The sequence below is a fragment of the Lissotriton helveticus genome, chromosome 3_2 (genome assembly GCF_964261635.1).
Source record: "Lissotriton helveticus chromosome 3_2, aLisHel1.1, whole genome shotgun sequence".
Classification (NCBI taxonomy): Eukaryota; Metazoa; Chordata; class Amphibia; order Caudata; family Salamandridae; genus Lissotriton; species Lissotriton helveticus.
The window spans coordinates 257,329,567-257,352,000 of NC_136062.1; positions in this window are offsets into that span (position 1 = coordinate 257,329,567).

Sequence of the window (22,434 nt, forward strand, 5' to 3'; positions counted from 1 at the left end):
GTGAAAAAAGGTGGCCAGAGAGTTGCAGAGGTCTTGAGAAGGCGTGATGTCGTTGTTGTTGGCGTTGGGGTTGGAGAGCTCTTTCATGACGTTGAAGTGTTCCTTGCTGTTGTGGGTGTTGTTGTCCAGTTGTTCGCTGAAGGATGACCTTTTGGTGGTGCAGATCAGCTGATGGTGTTTGCGGGTGGCGTTCTTGAGGGCTGTCATGTTATCCGTTGACTGGTTGTGGCGCCAGGCTTTCTCGAGGTCACAGCAGGATTTCTTGGAGTCTTTGAGATCCTTGGTGAACCACGCGGCTTTCTTGCTGTTGAGGTTGCTGGGAGGGTTTTTCAGTGGAGCAAGGGTGTCGGCGCAGTCGGTGATCCACTGTGTGAGGTTGCGGGCTCCTTCGTTGGGGTCCATGGTGTTGGTGGGAGGGTTTAGGCTCAAGGAGGTGGTGAGTCGGTCGGTGGTGATCTTGCTCCATCATCTTCGGGGGGTTTGTTGAGGGCGGTGGTGGGTCGTTGTTTTCCTGAAGTTGAAGTGTACGCAGCTGTGGTCGGTCCAGTGGAGCTCGGTGCTGTGGCTGAAGGAGATGTGGTTGCTGGAGGAGAAGACTGGGTCGAGCGTGTGGCCGGCGTAATGGGTGGGGGTGTTGACCAGTTGCTTGAATCCGAGGTTGGCGAGGTTGTCTAGTAGGGCGGTGGTGTTGTTGTCCTGGTCGTTCTCCAGGTGGAAGTTGAGGTCTCCTAGGAGGATGTAGTCGGGGGAGGCGAAGGCGAGCGGGCTGATGAAGTCTGCAATGGCCTCGCTGTAGTGTGAGTGTGGTCCCGGGGGTCTGTAGATGAGGGTTCCTCTGAGGGTGGTCTTGGGGTCGGTGTGAATCTGGAAGTGCAGGTGCTCTGCGGTGGCGAGTGTGTCGTCGGTGTTGGTCGTGATGCGGATAGTGTTTCTGTGGGCGATGGCGATGCCTCCTCCGGTCTGGTTGACGCGGTCCCTCCGGATGATCTTGTAGCCGTCCGGGATGGCAATGGCGATGTCGGGGGCTGAGGAGGCGTTCATCCAGGTTTCCGTGAAGAAGGCGACGTCTGGTGCCATTTTGTCCAGGAGGTCCCATAGTTCCTGTGGATGGAGCGGGTGTTGAGAAGGATGCACTTGAGGTGGTTGTTGTTGGCGGCTGTTTTGGCTGGCGCGGTGCAGGACCGAGTGCAGGTGAAGTAGCAGGTGTGGCAGGTGAAGGCTCCGTGGGTGCGTTTCGGGGTGGCTTGGTAGCAGGCTGGATGTCGACCGGTGTTAAGTGTGTGGAGGGTGGCGGCGTCGTAGCTCAGTCGGGTTGGCTGGCTCTGGCAGGGTCCAGGGGTTCTGGTGCTGGGCGCGGTCCAGGCGTGGACGGTCATAGACGGGCTTGCCTTTAGCCCGCCTTCGGCGCGCAATCGGCGCGCCCGCTGCACGTGGCCGCTGCGCATACGCGCGGTCCCTGCCATTTATGGCGAAGTGGGAGGGAGGAGCAGCTGGGAGGTGGGGCGGAGAATGGGGAGCGGGAGACAGGAGAAGGGGGCAGGGCCGCAGAAGAGCAGCAGCGGAGAGCAGAGGGGGGTTGAAAAGAGCGGGAAAGCAGAGCGGGGAGAGCGAGGGCAAGCCTGGAGAGCGAGGGCAAGCCTGGGCAAGCCTGGGCAAGCCTGGAGAGCGAGGGCAAGCCTGGAGAGCAGGGGCCCTAAGGAGAGGCTGCAGCAAGAGGGCCAAGCAGGCAGCGGCAGCAGAATCCGGGAACACGGGGGCCATGCGGTAGTGGAGTGACCGGGTCAAGGGTCACAGCTCACTGCCGCGTGGTCCCCGCCATTTATGGCGGAGTGGGAGGGAGGAGCAGCTGGAAGGCAGGAGCGGGGCGGCGACTGGGGAGCGGGAGACAGGAGAATGGGGCGGGGCCGCAGGAGAGCAGCAGCGGGGAGCAGAGGGGGGTTGGAAAGAGCGGGAAAGCGGAGCGGGGGAGAGCGAGGGCAAGCCTGGGCAAGCCTGGAGAGCGAGGGCAAGCCTGGGCCAGCCTGGAGAGCGAGGGCAAGCCTGGAGAGCAGGGCACCTAAGGAGAGGCAGCAGCAAGAGGGCCAAGCAGGCAGCGGCAGCAGAATCCGGGCACACGGGGGCCGTGCGGTAGTGGAGTGACCGGGTCAAGTCCTCCATTGGGTTCGACTGCAGTTTCCCATGCCACTTCACACCTATGCACCCGGCTTCCCTGGGATAGGTAACTCGGGTACCATGGTATCCATGAGTGGGTTGGCTCTTCAACCTTCTGTCTTCCATGGGGTTTCTTCGGGATCCCTAATCTTTAATATTCCAACTGCGACTTGCACATAGACTTGTACAGAGCACACGGTCGTGTTCACACACTGCACCTGCTCTACGTGGGGCCCCATCTATCTACCTTGGGTGGCTCTGTGGGTCCCCAGCAATTCTATGTCCTCTCTACATTGTCCTGACTCGAGTCGTGGTTCTTATACCACTTTCTTAGTTTATGGTTTTGTCCCCCCCTGTGTATTTTTTCTATTTACTGTGATTTCTTTGCTAAAGTATTGTGTGCTTTGTGTATATCTTCCTGTATGAGATACTGTACCGTACTAGAGTGTTCTATATCAAATACATATTTTTATACATACTTTGTGTGGTACCTTTTCATTTAATCTATGCTATAAGATTGCATTCTGGTAAAACAAGCTGCTTTACAAGACTAAGCCTGAAGGCTGCTCTCCACAGCTACCAATTGGAAAGCTTTCTAAGGTTGTCTGAGACCTCTTAAATCACAATAAAGATTGTCTGGACTGGTGCAAGGTGCCGACTTACATTAGTGGACATCATATACCAGGCCATCTTCTCAAAATGCACCCCACGAATTCTATTTCAGAGACATGGAACAGGCATGTTTCCAATTTGGCAAACAGAGAATTTTGTGCTAGTCTGTCCAAAAGCGACTGTTCATGTAACACATGTTCTTCCAAGGTTGAGTAATAAATGAGGATATCGTCTATATACATAATGTAGAAGACATCCAGTAGGCCCCTCAATACATTGTCCAATAAGTACTGGGACGCAGCAGGAGCGTTGCACAACCCAAAGGGCATCACCTGGTATTCGAACAATCCAAATTTGGTCTGAAATGCTGTCTTCCACTCATCTCCTTGTTTCAACCTAACCAAGTGGTAAGCCGCTCGAAGATCCAGCTTTGTGAATATCCTGGCCCCTTTCAGTTGGTCTAATAACAAAGGGATGAGAGCCAGAGGTAACGGTTCTTAATCGTAACCCTGTTGATCGCCCAGTAGTCGATGCAAGCCCTTAGATCACACTCTGTCTGTGGTATGAAAAAAAGTGGAGATGAGGCAGGAGAGGAGCAGGGCTGAATGAATCCTTAGACCAAATTCTCATCCAAGTATTGTGGGAGATGCATTGTTTCTAGTTCGTTGAGGACATAGATCCGACTGCAGGGAATAGTGGCGCCTGGAATCAAGTCGATCCTACTGTCATAGTCCCTGTGTGGTGGTAGTTGTCTGGCTTCATGTTTACTAAACACAGAGCGATAGGGTGTATACTCTTCAGGTAACATGGTAACACAACACAGGGACTTCTCATTGCACCCAGTAGACAAAAGCGAGCTGGTGTGTCTAAGACATCCTGATGGGACATCCTCTCACTGGTGCAGTGTTCCTGAAAAAAAGAGGAATCCATTGTGACGGTACGGGCTGACCATTTTACACATAGGTCGTGATACGTTAGCCAGGGCATGCCCAATATGACACGAAAATGGGGGGCATCTATCAAGTTGAACTGTATTTGTTTGTCGTGGTTATCCCCCACTCACATGATTATGGCTTGTGTGTGGTAACCCTATTGTGACATAAACGCTCATGTGAACAAGAGATGTCTGAACAGAGAGACCTCAATTTCCTTTGATCTCGAACAAGGGATCTCCTTCTTGCTTGAGTCTTTAAGTTTTCTGACTCCATTGTGGAGTAGGCCGCCACAGGAATCCTTCCAGTGGTGGGTTTCTCAATGGGTCGGGTTCTGGCCTTACAGTCTTTGATGAAGTGCCTGGCCTTGCCACAGTACATGTATAGTTTTTGTCTGCGTCTCTTCTCTCGCTCATCCTGAATGAGAGGTCCTCGTTTTCCATTATCCTGCATGGGTTCTCTTCCTTCGTTCCCTCATGTGTGCTCTTCCACAACAGGTTTTGGATGGGGTATGAAGTATATGGCTTCGATTCTTGACCTATCCCCTTTCCTCTCCTGGAGTCGATGGTCTAGCTGTACAGTTAGGTCTATTGTCTATTAAGTGTTCACAGCACTGTGGCAAATGTACTACCTGAGCTAAGACATCCTTTAGTTCCCCTCATAACCCCTGATAAAATAGAGAGGTTCTTTTTTCCGTGGGCCAGTCTCTTTCTACCAGGAACTTGTTAAATGTGGTTATATATAGTGAGCACATACTGCGAAACTTGTTTCAGGCTATTAGATCCTTGTCTAATGATAGTAGATGTGCCTTTCTATCAAAGAGCTTACGCATTTCAGTGCAAAAATCATGGAAGTGATAGAGAATGGGATCATCCTTTTCTATCAAGGGTACCGACCAGCTACTGTTCCCTCCTAAATAGGACATAATGAACACAGTTTTAGCCTGGTCGCTATGGAATACAGAGGGTTTACACAGGAAGTGCAACTGGCACTGACTCAGAAAAATCCCACATTTCTTTGGATCCCCAAAGAAGCGTTCGGGGGTGCTAAGGGAATTTGCACAGGTTTAACCACTTGCATGGCAGTGGCACCTGTGGAGAGTGAGATAGGAAAGTACACCAAACCCGAATGTCCCCCACCCAGTGCCAGAATCTGCCAGTTAATGAGACATAGTGACAATCCTTACACACAGCAAGTAACCATTGAATATAGTCATATTAATGGCATAAGCAGGGCAGCAATGCGCTAATAAGAAAGAAAACAATAGCCATAAGTACTTAGTTGTGGCGTAGCTCCAAGTACCTTGCCTCGATGTAGTCGGAAGGCAGCCTGCAGAGGGCTAGCTCTCTGAAGCATGTAGAAATGTCCAAAGAAAGGTTTGTGCTCCTGCATGTATAAAATGCTGTGTTCCTATGCATATACAACTCTACCCACAAAATCAGTAAATAAAAGGAAAAGTATCACGCTCCTGCTCGTTGAAACATAGTGTCCTAGGCTGCAGCCCAAGAATATATGCTCGCACCATAACGCGAGGGAAAACAAACGGGAAGAGTGTAGATGCACCACTCCCCTGAGCGTGCACTCTGCCCAATCGTTGAGGAGACGCTGCGCCACTGGAAGCTCATGAAGCCTGTGAACGACTTGCTTACCAGAACACAGGCAAAGACAAGGAGAGATGCCTCGGGGGGTGTGAGGAGTTCGAAGTCCGTACACTCTCCAGAGCACAGGCAGAAGTCACGGAGAGATGGTTTGGGCGCGAGGAGTTTGAAATCTTTAGGCTTTCTAGAGCGCAGGTGGAAGGGGAAATCTCGGCAGTGCTTCTCTCTCTTCGTTATCCAGAAGGGGGTTTTGGGGGGTAGCCGACTGCAGGGAGGTCCCTTCCCCGGGCAGTTTGAGAGGGACAGGGGCTTCAAGACAGCCATTTTGTTTTGGGCTATTTTTATTTATAGCCCAATTGAGCCCAATTATAAATTCTTTGGTTTCCTTCTCCCGGCCACCATTTTAGGTTTGGTGACCTGATGGCTGGGAGCTTTGGCGTAGAGTAGTTTTTGCCCTCCCCCCCATTTTTTATGATATTTTGGGTTTAGTCTTTTACTTTTTCCTGATTTTGGCGGCTTCTGTTGGGACAGGTGAGCAGGTGTTTGGCTATGTACTGTCGCTTAAACAGGTGCTGCGCAGGGGTTATTGGAAGTTTGCCAGGGTTGGCAGAGGTTTTTTGGTCATTGTTGAAGTTGGGTTATCGACAGGGAAAGGGTAGGCAGGTTCATTTTGTTGGGTGATTGACAGTTGGAAAGAGGCAGGCAGGGGAGGTTGTTTAACGGATGGGTTGAATGTATGGGGTTATACCTTGATGCATTGCTTTGTATTGTTTCTAATGTTGTAATGTACAGGTGGGGGTGGGTTCAAGGAAATTTTAGGGGCGGGGCGGGGTCAAGGATCAGGTATCTGTTTGATTAGTGAAGTTTAGTTTTGTATGGCGTTTGCCGAGAAATTATTCTGTTATGTGCACCTGTTTCAATAAAGCGCCCTTTTACACACAATCTTGGGTTTGTGGTCTGCTCGTCCCCCAACGCCTCGCTCCCAATGGAAGCCTCTGGTAATGCCAGAATCTATTGACACCGACTCGGATTGTCAAGCATCTGACAATCCAAGGGTGGGGTCTTTTTACTCCGATTGTGGGACTTTTGGCGGCAAGCAGGGAGTGCCCTTGAGGTTTTCTGTGTCTTGTAGTCCTAGAAGGCATTACGTTGGTACCCATCATTTGCCTTGCTCATTCACACACGGGCACACAGCTGGTGGGGGCAGGGTATTCCTACATGTGTATAGTGCTTTTGTGACTTTTTACTGTGTAGTAACACTTAGATCATTGTGTCTGTCCCTAAGAACACTTCAGGCACCACACCGCATTGTATGTCTGCAGTCGCAAAATGGATGGAAAAAATGTTCCTGAAACTCAATGGTGAGAAAACAGAGGTGTTGCTTTTCAGAACACATGCCTCAATTTGGAATGATAAATGTTGGTCGGAAACCTGAAGCACCGTGCCTGTTCCAGCTGAGAGGGTGAAAAATCTTGGGGTGATTCTAGATAGTGAATACCTTCTTAAATCTCTAATCGCACAGTTGCAACTTGCTTCTGGCTCATAAGAAGGATAAAGACAATTTTCCCTTCATTACTTTCTCGGGACAGAAGCAGGTCACTCTGCCCAGTTATGTTTAGAATTTATTACTGTTACGCCCTTTATCTGGACTCTAACATCAGCACGCAGGCAAAATTACAGGTAATGCAGAATGTCTATAGGACCAAATCTCTGGCTTCACCTTGGAACAATAGAATTTCCGATCATGATGTCCCACCACTTGAACTACACTCCTGCCTCATCACTTTTGCTCACAGTACTGTTATACAGGTGCGCATCCTTGGTTTCCACTAAGAATTTTTTAACCTAGTAGGAATTTACTTTACAATGGGGTTTCAAATAAATTTCACCCTCACCGAGTCACAACATGTAACCAATGTTTTGATCGAAAATATGCTATGTACAATGTTCCATAGTATTTTTTTTATATCTTTCCCAGCCCTGAGGAGTCGCATTGCTATGTGACGAAACACATGTCGGCTGGCTGCAAAAGACATTAAATGAAGATATTCTCATAAGACATTGGGGTTTCTCTGACAGCTATATTTGATTGACATATGTGTCCACTGTGACACGGTCTAGAGAAAGAGAAAAATATTTACTGTGTTACTCTCTTGTTGTGTGCATTAGGTACCTTGCTTTTTGTTCTGTAACGTTTGTTCTTATAACACACGCCTTCGAGGGGTTATAGGGCTTATCCTCTCACCCAGTGCACCAACACCCATTATTTATAGCGCTTACAAACCTTTGCGTTTACATTAGCTGAGCGCCCATTTTTCCCTTAAATTAAAAACCCTGTCTTTAAGGTTACTTATCAGGGAACCTCCAAGGCATTCCTATTGAAGGGCAACCCCATAGCAGTGAGAAACCAAAACGGCCATTTGTCACTACCAGGACATGTCACGCACTTAATGTACATGTCCTTTATTTCACCTACAATGCACCCTTGCCCTAGGGCTAGCTAGGGTCTACCTTAGGGGTGACTGACATGCAGTAAAAGGGGGTCACAGCCATGGCACACACTTTAGGTGTCACGTCACAGCGGCAGTAACACTGCGCGCACAGGCCCTGCAATGGCAGAGGCCTGGGAGAGTGTTCGATGGCATTTTAGATTCCAAATGAATTTTCCCGATTCATGTCCTTATATAGGTACAATTCACATTGCCCTTATATAGGCATAGATATCAAGCCCTAATTCAGGCACAGCCCATGCTACCCAAATACAGGCATGGCTACTTCCATCCGTTCATCAACGTCACAACGGTTTCTTGGAAAACCGGACTCTTAAGCAGAAGGGACTTCCCCTAGCCTGAATATTGATGTCTCCAAGAAACTCATTTATTATGCATGAACGACTATTCCTTAGGGGTTCATGCATGATGTTCATATGCCCGACTTTTCGTCAAAGCTGGCATTCCTAAACACCTTCAAGGTATAAATATACCTTCACTTGCTATAGCAAAGCACGGTGTGGTTCCGTGCAGTTTGACTTCCAACTTGCCCGACGCAGCTAGCTACAGCAAGTGCTGAAGGAAGCCGTCTCTCCAGCTGATGCACTGACAAGTAGCTGCCCTTCTCTGCCGAGAATCCAGCTCCAGTGTTTCTAACTCCCCTTGCGGGGTGTTGGGAAATCGAATCTGAGACAGAGATACCAACCTCATTCATTCTAAGGTATGGAGCTGATTAGAACCTAGAGAAACCTTTGGCAATACTTGGCAGAACTAAAACCTATGCTAAACAGCACTTACTTCTTCCCTCGTACTAGACTTAGGTTAGGTACATTGGGGTAGGCGTATTTTAGAAGCGCCAGTTGAGTATTTTAGTCTGTGTTATTTATATATGTATTTTTATATGTCATAGCACTAGACAATGCTATTACAGTATTATTTTATAATACTATTCTTGCTGTACGCATTATACTTTGCATTCTGTCTAACGATTGTAGCAGTTCACCTCTCTTACGCCCGTCTCACTATTTCTCTGCAACTCTGCAGAAACGAAGCATGCACGATTGACTGAGTAAAATAGTTATCTATTATTTCCACGACTCTGAAGATATTTGTTCCAGTCCTAGGGAAACAAAGTAGTCATGTTTATGCGGTTGTCAGAAACTAATCCCTTCTTGTGAATTTGAGAAAGTTTCTAGTGACCTCTGAGCTAGCTGGCACTCACAATTAAGTTTAGTATATTCAATAGAGACATACTGATCTCAGTCCTATGTCTCATCTATAGGCTATATTATTCCAATGCACAGAGCCTATTGGGAATATAGGAACTACACTACATGGCGCCCAACGTTTGGTAAGGCACTAATTTAACGCTAGATACTAAAGTAACTCAGTCGTGCTTTTCTCAGAGACCCCTTTTTCCGTAAATACTCCAATAGACATCTGGAGTGGGTAAAAGGATAATATCCGCCATAGCTGAGTAGGACGAAAAATCCTATGTATTAGCTTTTTGGTTTGATCAACGTTGAAGGATACAGTGTTCCAAAATATTGTGCACCTTATCTTTGTTTCCTTGAAACTTGCTCTGCAGTTTTCATTAAACAATAAATGGCCCTAAACGGGGATAACAACACCGAAACTGGTGGAGCTGTGGCTGATCCAGCCAACAGAGCTTTAAACTATATAGGTTTCCAAGAAACCGATGAGGACGCTACATCCATTCCTCCAAATCTAAGGAAAGCCATCACTATAAAACTTACAAGAAATGGCCTAACATCGAGAGGTGGTAGGATAGTTTTTGTGATAGAGGCACATGGATCTCACCAGACAGAGGTATTCTACTCATGGATAATCTTCCCCGAAGCAAATCCAGTAACACAGACATTTCACTTCTACAAAGAAGATGAACCACTAGAGGAATATATTCCTTTAGAGAATATTAAAATTCCACTAACTTACCAGGAGCATGAGCTCTGGTTGAAAGGCGCCATAAAAGTTTAAATCACATTACCAAGCTTGGTCCACTAGCTAGACCAGGAGCAACATGGCCGGTCTTAGCCAACTATACACCACATCCTGACATTAATGAAATGATAGATGTAGAATTACGAACTCAAATAAAAGAGTTAATCAAAATTTATAGACAATTGGTTCAATATGTCATGCGGACTCTCACAGTCCAACCTGCCATAATGATTCCACAGCATCCCCCTCACCAGGGGAATATACTAAAAATTACACCACAGACTTTATACTCAGTCATTGGTAAACTACCTGCAAAACGGGAACAAATTCCATTCTGGATAGCTCAAAAATTACTCAAATCGAATCGGTATTTCCCAATACTAACCCTCATGAAAAACACAGGATTTTAACAATATGTTTACCAATGGGGATCACACCACATCTGGAGGACTGCACCACTTGGGGTACAGTCTTTGCTGCTATTTACACTAAAACACATGGTGTTCCAGCCATGGCGGTAATACCTGATGTCCTGAAACAGATTCAAAACGAATATGGGGCAGAGCCTGCTTTAAATTTAGGTATCAAACTACTGAAAGATTTCAAACAGGTCTCAACAATAATATTAACTAATATTAAAGGTGAAGCAGCATCCGTGGCGATCCACCAGAAATTAAGGGAATTTCATGTAAGTGAGCAACCACAAGAACTAGCCAGAATTATTGAAAAGTGCTATGAAGAATTAGGTAGAGACAATCTGGGTGGGAAACCTGTTAAACCCCAACTGTCTGAAAGTCCTGAAAAGGTCTTTACTAAAAACACTCCTACTTCTTCTATAAAGGAGTGGGAAAACTCGAAACAAAATTCTAAAGAGAAGCGTTCTTATTACAGAGGTAGGTCTCCTCAAAAGGAGCCCTCTGAAAGGAGGTAAAACCTCAGGAATAGGGATAATTTGAGAAACCCTGATAGGTATCAAGATACTGATACACGTTCCTCTCGTACCTTTCAGACTTCGTCACAGAAATCCGAAAGAAGAGGATGGTCAGAACACAAGGAAGAACGCGTGAAGTCCAAAGACGATCAACACATTCAGAAAAACAAGAAAACTCAATTCACCAAAAAGAAGGTAGCAGGTCTAAAAATCAGACATGCCAAGGATCTTGAGGACACAACTCAAGAACGGGGAATGGGCTCAGACAATGTTGGACAGCGCAGCAGAAGTCACTGTAGCTCGCTAGAACTTGAAGGATTAGCTGGAGACAGTGGACTTGAATGAATGTATTCAAGCTGAAACTTCAGATACCAGGGTTATTTCTCCACATAAGTTATATGAAGTAACACTTTGGATGGAGGTAGACATACCAAGAAAAGGGAGAGCACTCTTTTGGAAGCGACTTTCTAAGGGTTATGACATTCTTTTAGCTGAACAAGACTGGCCACCTGAATTTATCAGGGAGTGCCCACAAGGTGAATAAATCATTATGCCAGCCTTCTCCAACCACATTCCAATTAATTTAAAATATATTTATGCCAGGAAATGGGCAGTAGCCCAGGCACCTGCATTATACAAAAATCATGCAGGATGGGATGAGGATTCTCCTCACCATAAGATCCAGTTAAAAAATCAACCAACTGCACAAAGGCAGTACCCAGTTAAGCAAGAAGCTAAAAAAGAGGTCAGGGAGATCTTAGATCAACTTGAATATCAGGGGGTGATTGAAACTTGCACCTCGTCATTGAACAATCCTTTGTTTCCTGTCTCCAAACCAGACAATACATATCGTCTAGTATTGGATTACGGACACCTAAACTCTTGTTGCAAAACTTTTGCAGTACAAATTGCACACAGTGCAGCATTAATAACATTGTGCGTAAAACATATAAAACCACATTAGATATTTCTAACGGTTTCTTCTGTCAAAACATTGCACCAGAAAGTATGTATTTGACCGCTTTCTCAATTATGGGGACACAGCGTCACTTCTGTCGTCTCCCTCGTGGATTCAAGAATAGTCCTGGGTTATTTTCAGCAAGGGTAACAGAGTTACTACAAACTTATGATGATGAAGCATTGTCATATGTGGATGACATCTATCTAACAGACGATGACTTGGACTTTAGCGTGGAGATGCCCCCGGGTGAGTCATGCGCTTTATAAAACACCATTAATAATAACAGGCACTTGAACAGAGTGAACACTATTATACTTGGATTCGCCTCTGAGGGTAACAAATTCAATTCCAAAAATCAAGAATTGCCCACCTCAACGTCCTATTCCTAGGATATGAATTATCAAGTGAAGGCAAAAGCCTGGCAGCCAACTTTTTTGAAAAATGTGCGCTGCTCCAACCTCCAAAAATGCTGAAAACTTACAGTCAATTCTACGTTTCCTGAATTTTTGAAGAACTTACATTCTAAATTACATAGAAAGGGTTAAACCTCTCCAAGAATTAATCAAACCTGATTTCAAAACAGTTAATTGGACACAAAAACACTCAGAAATTTTGCGTTCACTGCAAACAGACATGTTAGCAACTAAACATTTGCAAACACGCATAAACGTACGCAACTTAGTGATCCAAATCATTCCAGGATAATGCGGATTCACATACTTAACTTTTAACAAAGGTGAAAAAGTGCCAATAGCTTACAAATCACACTTGTACACACAAGCAGAAACTAAATTCACTTCAACAGAAAAAATTCTGACAGCGGTTCAAACTGCAGTAGCAAAAGAGAGAGCCCTCGCACAGGGTAAGTGCATTATGGTCGTTACACCTGTACCTGCCTTGGAGGCAGTGACAAAAGCGAGCATTCCAAATGCTAAAGCTTTACATCCAAGATGGATACAATGGGTTAATTTTCTTGCTGCACACAGACGTTGATCACGTTTTTGACCCATATTTGAAAACACAAGCATTTCTACAATATGAACATGAATGTCCTCTGCCTACTGAAATTCTGCCTCTAGAGCAGTATGAATGTATAATTTATACTGACGGATCAGCTCAACCCGCTACGGAGGGTAAACAAGCCTACAGTGCGGCGTGCACGATCGTCAAAGGTCGCTGGCGCGATGGCAAATTACGACCAATGGTCACTAAAACTCAATATCTAGGAGATTGTACAGCTCAGTGAGCTGAACTACAAGCATTCAAGATGGCACTTGAAAATATGGACTGCAAATTCCCCACACGCATAGTGTTTGATTCGTATTATTGTGTTCAATCTTACAATGAATACTTGCAAAACTGGATTCAAAACGGTTACAAAGATGCAAAAGGTGGCACAATCAAGCATAAACTGCTTTGGGAACAAGTAGTTCAGTTACGACAAGGACTAAAAAAAACACTCACGTGATACATACACTGAGTCATCAATGTAATGGCGTCCACGTTGCAGGGAATGAATTGGCTGATGAAGCCGCAATGGCAGCTATGCAAATGGCTTCCGTAGCTGCAATCACTCATTCAAAAACGAAAATAGACGGCAAAATAATTCTATCTGTCAATGCTACAAGCAAAGGCAGCGGTGCAGCATTACCTAATAAGTTTCCACTCAAATACTCATATATAATTGATGCAAACTCCGTTCCTTTTGCTCGAATCCCTGGAGTGGGGGATAGGGTAATTCCTAACAGGAAACGTAGAGTAGCTTTGATACACAAAGCACATTTGGGAAAGGGTCTGATACATCAGGGGATCTCTAAGACTATACTAGAATTAAAAGAGATGTACTGGTAGCCACGAATGAATGCACACATTCACACATTTGTAATTAATTGCAATGACTGCAATAGAGATCGCAGCACAGAACGTCGTCAGATACCTGACTACAGTGTGGCCAGCCCAGTACAGACACCGTTGTTAGACAGCATTAGACATTTTACACGTAGACATCCTTATGGACAAATGCAGTCCCACAAATATTAAGACAAGATTCGTTTGAATGTGGCCTCAGTGCTCGGCTGACGCGCAAACTGTTTTAAAGATTTGTGAGTCTTTATCGGCACATACGCAGTCGGCACGCTACATTCTGACCAGGGTCCTGTGTTTAGCTCTCGAGCTTACAAGGAGGCCATGGTCAAATTGGGTGTTGCATTGCGGTACTCTAGTCCATTCCATCCTGAGAGAAATTCGGTTGTGGAGAGAAAAAAACGGGACATAAAGCAATCTATAACAGCGAGGGCATTAGGCTCGGGTGACGGGCGGGTCAAACATCTAATAAGTGTCCAAGGTAGTCTTAACAATCTGCCAAGAATTTTTCTAGGGGGAATCACTCCGTATGAAGTCCTTTTTGGGTCCCGAATGTTAGTAGCAGACCTCGATTGTCAGACTTCAGTGGTAGACCAAAAACCATTTGATATCAAAGAACGTTTGGCTGTCTTACAGGATTTAAATGAAATAAGAATAAAACAAAGTAACGTGTTCCTGAAGCCAACCACCACTGAAGAAAAAACGACCATCCCAGCAAGGCCTGTCTGGATTCGTAAGCTTGGAGATCTAGTCGGAGAGAAGATCGCGGACAAGAAGGAATGTGGGCCTTTTTACAGACAACCAGTACCTGTCCTAGCAATCCACGGATCAAAAACAGTATTACTGTTGCCCCTTGCTGGAAAAAAGGAGAACAGGTTTGTGTCAATCGACCTGGTCAAACCACATCATGTGGCCGATCATTAGCAGTAGGCCAAGTGGTGTTGCAAGGATCCTGCTCATACACAGAACTGTGCACAGAGACCTAGGACATTAGTGAATTGTGGTGTACCAGAAACTCACCTTCGTACCTACAAAAACCCCAACCAGCTAACATCAGTGTCACAATAGCTCTTCGTCCTATAGCAAAGTAACCAATGATTAGACAACCTAGAACATGCGACTTAGGACCATCTCAGGAATGGTGGGAAGTGAGAACACTCTTTTGTTATACTCTCATACCAGTCCACAACAGGAGTAAATAAGAGACACGTTAAGGTTAAAATATTTTTTTTAACAACGTGATCTCATGTGCAGTATCTTAGCCAACATAAGCAGACATATGATTCAAAATAATATGGTCAGCATGGTTACAATTCCATAAAATACAAAAAAAGAAATCATATTACAATGATTGTGAAAACAGGTCCTATAGCGCCTAGCTTTAACACCCTCCCTATAGAGGAACTATGTATTATAAACTATAGACAGTCTCTTAGGCTGGTGGGGGACCCCATTACCTTTCCGCTCAGTAAGAGTAAATTACATCTGGATCAGCATAGGCTCTCTGCATCCCTAGAAACGGAAATCTTCTTAGTGTGTGAAATCATGGCAAGTGTGTGATAATAAGGACGCCAGAATCTTACTTGGCTCACAGCTGCCAAAATGTGGTGTCAAGAAAGCGTTACTCGAACATGTCGAAAAACAGCTAACATGTTTTGATAACCTTGACGGCTTTAGAACTCACTGTGCAGACTAGTGGCACGATTTAAGTCTAGAGATGTCTTAAACAAACCTTTTCTCATGTGTAGACCTTCGTGAAGGCTAACTTACAACAAGCATTTACAATGCAACGGTTTCGCCTTTGGAAAAGTTAAAGCTATTGGCAATGTAAAGGACAATGCCATTTATTTATCTGTTTTCAAAACCAACACATAAATACAAATTTTGTCATTACCAAATGCCAATAGCTCAAACTTTTCCAAAGGAGAAAACTTGTAAATGCTTGTTATTTGTCATCCGTGGGTGTCTAACTATTTCTTCAGATTACACTAATTCTGAACCAATAATGCTTTTCATTTTCCCCAATAAAAACATATTTTCCTGTGATGGGCAATACAACTAAAAAGGGATTCTACATCGGTTCTTAGAACATTTGTTTGCCTGGAAGCCCCAATATAATTATATTAAAATGATTTAAAAAAATACATTTTTGTAATTAAATGTTTTATTGCAAACCTGTGCCCACCATATTTATGTGTATGCCAATAACCTGATATCACCCAGCCCCACTGGTGCTATTAGATACGAAAAGATGTGTGGCGTTTTGCTCCGTTTCTTTTACAGGCCTTCTGTGCGGTTTAGAGGCAGGATTCAGAATACCTCGCAGCTCCCTGTAAATGTGGTGATATGTCATACCCTGGTCGAGAAGCAGGCCTTGATCTCTCTGCTGTCCGCCACTCCTTGGGAAGCGCCATCCTGTTCCGCCCACGGCCCCCTAACACAATGCCTGATCTCCATTGCCGCCCAAGAGTGAACTGCCCGCCCTGTGGTCACAGTTGCATCCCTGAAATTGAAACCACATTGTCCAATACCCTCCAAACTACTATTCTTCCCTAATCTAAACATGAGATGACAATAATGTCTCAAAAAAGTGAACAGAGACTCTACAAATCCCATACTCTGCATGAAACTCCAGGGTATGAAAAATATTTTCAAGCCGAACATCTCAGCTGCAAAATATAGTTCTACTGTCCCTATTTCAGCAGTCTGCTAACCCAGCCAGATCACTATTCCAGTCCATTAATGCCAGCATCTTCCCTGCTCCCAAAGCAATCTAAAATCTCTCACCCAATAAATGCAAAATATTGCTGGTCTACTTCATCAGCAAAATCCTTTCCATTCATGTGTCCACTACTCCCAAGAATAGTCTTATATAGGTGACGCCCAAGACGACAAATGCATGGTATCTCTTCAAACTAGTCTACCAGGCAGACCTCATCATTGCTACCAAAAAAAAAACAGCTGCCTTCTTCAGTGACGTTATACCAACCAAGATCATCAATTCAAATTGTTCCTACTTTGCTAATATAATGCAAAATCGTCAACCCATCCCTAAGCCAGAGAACATCTCCAGACTTCCTAACGCACACCCAAATCGCTCCTATCCTAAAAAAAATATCTAACCTCAACCCGAAGTTGTCAACAATCTAATGCCCTTTATGCAGCCTCTCTTGGCTAAGCGAGGCTACAGAAAAATCTGTCCCCTTAAAACTGACAGATTACATCAATGCTGGCAATTTCTATTTTAGGCTGGTTTAAAAATGGGTTATGACATCAAAACAGCCTCATTACAGCTGGCATAACGGAACAGGGGGCATCAAGCACAACGGAACAGGGGGCAGGAAAGCCAGCACAATGGAACAGGGGGCAGCAAGCACAACGAGGGGGCAGGAAAGCAAACACATCGAGGGAACAGGCACAAACAGGGGGCAGAGGCAAGAAAAAGCGAGCACAAACAGGGGGAAGAGGTAGTCTCTACTGGCACCCCACCACAAAGCAGGGGGCAGGAATGCAAGCACACCGGAACAGGGGGCAGGAATGCAAGCACAATGGAACAGGGGGCAGGAATGCAAGCACAATGGAACAGGGGGCAGGAATGCAAGCACAATGGAACAGGGGGCAGGAATGCAAGCACAAGGGGGGGGGCAGGAAAGCAAGCACAACAGAACAGGGGGCAGCAAGCACAACGAGGGAACAGGGAGCATTACATGCGGGAAATGACAGCTAAAGATGTCCCTTACCTCATTTATGCGCACTTTGTTGTGGCGACGGTCAACCCAAGCAGTGTGTGCTTCTTGCCGCTAGCATAAGGACCAGTGAGCGGAGTCAACCTTCCCACGTCTTGGAGGCAGCATTGTCCCCCCCAAGTGCCCAGCCTCGGGAGGCTGCTTCGGCTGCCCCTGCTTTCCACTGAGGTGCTCCCGTAACACAAGGGCTGCCCAGCTGCGCATATACCTGCCGCAAGCCAGAAGAGCCAAAGGAACAGCAGTGTCTGCGGGCGGAGTGTGCCGGGGCGCAGGAGCGTTACAGCCGATCAGAGCCCAGCCAGAGGATGAGGAGGGAGGAAAGCATCCTTAGCATAGCATTAGCATGTTCCCTCTCCCGCTTATAGTCAGGAAACCATCCACTTGAGGGTCCTCTGCATATACATTCTAATATGCTCGATGTCACCATTTCACTGGCACAATTGATCCCCCCCCCCCACATAAGCTGACAATGCTGGTCTCAACTAAGCAGTCGCCAAGCAAGCTGGGACTTACAGGGCACAAAGGGTGTATGTCAGCAGGGAGGTGGCATGGAACATTCGGGGCAGCACATGAGCAGGTGAGACATGCTGGAGTTGGGCCTAAAGGTGGTGGAGATTCGAAAGTGAAAGTTGGGTGTGCATAAGAGAGGCAGGGTGCTGGAATAGAGAATGCCTGGCTATGAGAAGCAGAGACAGTGGTTTAAAGAGGGTGCTAGCAAGAACAAACAGCAATAGACAAGAGAATGAGTTGGGACAGGCAGGTGAACGTGAAATGTTAAATAAAGGATGCTGTCGGAGGAGTGAGGCGCCGGTGAAGGGGCAGGTGAGGCCAGAGAGGGGTGAAGGCTGAGGCGAAGGAAAGGACAAAACAGGGAAATACTCAGACTGTCTAAGTGGGACTTCCCAGGACTCTGTGCGATGACTGGTGGTCCCTTCCAAGGAGTGGGCTTCATGCCGGAATCGATTCACACCAATCGAGTGAGTGATTCTCTCCCGGGGGGCTGAGAGCATAACTGCACTCGTAGAGACTCAGATGTCCGGGGTTTTGTGTGGTAAAGTACACCAGCAGCGGAGTTTTTTTTTTAACAAACTACACCAACGCTTCTTTTATTAAACTTTGCAAATGCATCAACGGAACTGTGTCATCATGGCGTTTAGAAACTGCTCAAAAGAAACGCAGGCCCACCCACATTTTACCGGTAATTCTCTGTGGCTCCTAAACTGTAGAATGACAGCAACTGTTGAGAGAGGAGGACAGGGAGAAAAACACATGCTAAGGCACACAAATACAAGAAGAACCCCGCACTTTTTAATCGGAGAGCTGGAAGTTCTTTAATATATAACATATTACATTTCCGGCCCATGGTATAGCGTATACATTTTCAGACAGTACGGTTAACTGCTAAGGGTCAGACAAACCCCCTTGCTGCGGCCAGCAGAGCTGGGTGCTATTTTGATTGATGGGGCAGCCATATCGCAGGGAACCTCGCAGCCCCTCGTTAAGGCCGGGATAGGACTCTGTGAAGCTCATTGTCTTCGCTGCTCGGCCATAATCTTATCAGGGCCGGGCTCTCCTTTCCCACTGAACCCTCTTGGGGAAGCGAGCACAGGCCTTGGGGGATAAATACACTCTCCTCTGCCTTCAACAAGTATTCCCAGGCCGTGCACACACATACTGCGATGGGGAAATGGGCAGTCAATTCACCACACCCCCTCCCTCTTTTTAGACAAGTGACCCTCGCCCCAACCTCTGGAATCCGCCTCCTCCCATCCTCATACGCTCAGTTGAGCCACCCTCGACCGCACCAGGCTTGTAAATATTTTCCATGTGGAAGGCAGGACTCGGGCAGAATTCATCACCAAGCTGCTTGGACCACAATGCACCACTGAGAAGCGCACATCGGGGTGACTGTGCCCACTTTTCTACACAAAATCGCGGAACTCCATTGGTCCGCGACGTCCATTGTACATACACCCTAGAATGTTCAAATTGAGAAAGAACAGACTTTTGTGGCTGTCAGCCCCACTCGAATAAACGAGCTTCTGTAAGATGCGTTACTACGTGGCTGTGTAAAACAGGGACTTGTGTGCCCATGACATGAGGCACCGTCTGCACCGCTGTGAAATAGCTTTACACTCTGTTAACAGCTACCCACATGCCATCACCAGGCACTAGTGTTTCCCGAGAGCAACCCCATAGAATCTGTGATCCGTAGTCGCGTAGAAAATGTATGCAGGCTCGTAGGGAGAAAAGCGCATAGAAGAGAAGAAACGGAGAGCGCTGTATGTGTCCAGTAGGTGGAAAGAGCGGGCAAGACCACACCATCTAGAAGAGATCAGCATCTTGCTCAGTACATCTCGGGCAGTTTGCTGCTGCCGCAGGAAACATCCTATGCAGTCGAAGTGTGAGGTGTGCTCTTTGGGTTATCATGTGTTGAATAAACTTGAATCGTGAATTGCGGCAGAGTTTCTTCGGGTAGGCGAAAAGTGAAGCCCAGTCTTTGTCCGTAAGGACCCTGCCTACGTCTGTGTCCCATTTTGCCCTTCAAGCACCCAGGGGTGAGGGTACATGTGCCCGTATACCTTGGAAAAACCGAGACGTACCTTGGGGTTAATCTTTGCGAAGGCGGGTGCACAGCGGCTCTTTCATAAAGGGCGAGGCGGCGTCCGGGGCTCCAGGTTGGGTAAGAGGATGTGAGTCCTATGGAAATTATGCTGGAGGAAGTAAGGCTGAGGGAACCAAGGTGGGAGGGGTGTGGTTGAAGGACCAAAGCATGGCAGGAGTGAATTTCTGAGAAGAGAGGCTGAGAGAAGTGAGACTACAAGAAGTGAGCTGGAAAAGCTTCACGGAGTCTGGTCTCTGGGTCCGGTGTGGACCTCAGGAGGGAGCGCAGGCTACGGAGAGTACCAGGGGCGCCCAGGGGACAAAGAGCGGTGCGAGCCTCGCTGGAAGCGCGGCTCGCACCGCGGCTGTGCTCACACGCTGCGGGACTCATGGGGGTGGCTGCAGCTGGGCAAGGGCGATGCGAGCCTCGCTGGCAGGGCGGCTCGGGTCGCGGCGGGGCTTACAGTACTTTAGAGCTTAGGATCGGCTGTCTCAACTGAATGGCTCTGACAAATCTGTGCCTGCAGCAGCCCGGGTTAGGAGAGCCAGTGTGAGGAGAGGGAGGCGGGGTGGAGGGAGCAGGGCAGGCCGAGCAACTCCATTGTCTGCCGTGAGCCGGGTGACTAATCTTCCGTCGTGGGACCCCAAAAAAATGGCGGCCAGCAACTCCTGAATTTTTCAGATTGGGGGCGTGTTTACGGGGGCGGGAACGGCGCACAGACAACGGGAGGGGGGCGGGAAAGGGTAATCAAAAGGCCGAGCACTCACCTGGGAACGCCCAGGGAAAAAATCTCGGGAACGCCCCCGAATCTGGTCCGGCCTTGACGGACAGATCTCTGTTCCAATGGCTAGCCTCCATTTATGGAGCTAGCCAATGGAACAGAGGGCGTATTCCAAGAGTCCCTTATTGAAGACTACAGATTTCTCTGGAGGCGGAGCTAACAGCTCCGCGCTCCAGCGAAACCTAAAAACAGCTATGCAGTGTTGTGTGCAAAAGCAGCAAAAGGTAAAATGGTGTTTAAACTTCTAATAAGCCATGCTAACATAACAGGCGCGCAAAGCAGGCCTTAGGCCATACTACAGTGGACTCCGCCGATGTAGCAGACGCCCTAATATAGCTCCTACTATCCAAGAGGTTCAAACTGAGAGGCTCATCACCTTTGAAGAATCTGCAGTGCGAAGTGAAGGACTAAGCAACAAAGCTATGGAATTTGAAAGTCAAATACATGTTTGTCAAGAAACGCCTGTCTACAATGAAGTAGCATCTGACTACACAAATGTAGCAAGTGATCGTTAGGTTCCAGCGATTTCAACGAATCCTGATGCGATCCCTACAATTGACAGAACTGCCTCTGGCTATTTCATTAACTTTGATAGGTTTTCCTGAGGATCCCAGTGAACCTGAAACAACGCCAGCCAAAAGAAGCTGAAGCTGAAAGTATTTGTAAAGCGCTCTGTGACCAAGCGGTTTCCTAGAACTTTCATAGAACATGCTACAGACCTTTTTCATCACCTGGAAAATACTTATCTGGTTTCACCATGGATTGAACTTCGGATTGTGTTGGGTGTGCTTTTTCTTCTGATTTGGTTGACTTTGGTAATAATTTTGGGAATGCTGATAAATGGAAGATATGTTAAAAAGGACACAGCAAGTAAGAACATCAACTTACTCCTCAAGCCACACAAATGATCCCATTGTGAACAAAGAGACTTGTCAACAGTGAACATCACAGCCATTCCTATACCTGGGGGTATAGCTTGGGACAGAACCGACTATGATATTTTTGGCCTGTCAGAGCTGTTGAAGATTCCACACCAATTCAAGATTTCATTAAATGACTTTGTTTCATCTAGTACCTTTTCTGATGATTGGGACTTCGAGACTGTTAATAATATGATGTCAGACATAGAAATGTCTGCAGTATTCACAAATCATGACTATTTAGAAGGTTCATCAGAGTATGAACAAATGTATTGTTATAATCATTATGGTCATCATTTCTTGCACAAATATGCACATCCTAGAAATGTATTAATGTATAAACAATCGGAACATTGTCCTACGCCGCCAAAGGGTAGGTCAAAAACATTTGCAAGAAAATTCCAGTACTTTTCAGGGTTCAATGTATCTAATGCTGAATCATTTTACTTTAGAAATGTAAACAAAGCAGGCTTGAAAAGTATGTTGACAAATACCAAACAGATTTATTCTGCAGCCTTTTATGCTCAATTGTCTAAACTAGGTTTCGACTGTTGGAAAGACAACATTGACACAAAAACTGTCTGGGGCACAAAAGATTGGCAGGTACAGGGGATAGAAGCTATGTTTAGAGCCTGTATCATCCCTGAGCAAATTATGTTTTTAAATGACTCTGTCCAACAGACATCTTGTCTTGGGTTAGCCAAGATAAAAGGCCTGAACAATCCGTCCATCCCTACACCTATACCTGCTAGGGATAACACTTCAGAGGAGGAGGTCGAAGTACATACTATTTTGCATCACAAAAGAACAGATCCAGATAGGAAAAAATGGTTAATCTGACCCACAGACACAAACAACTGTCACGATAGATTCCTCAACAAAA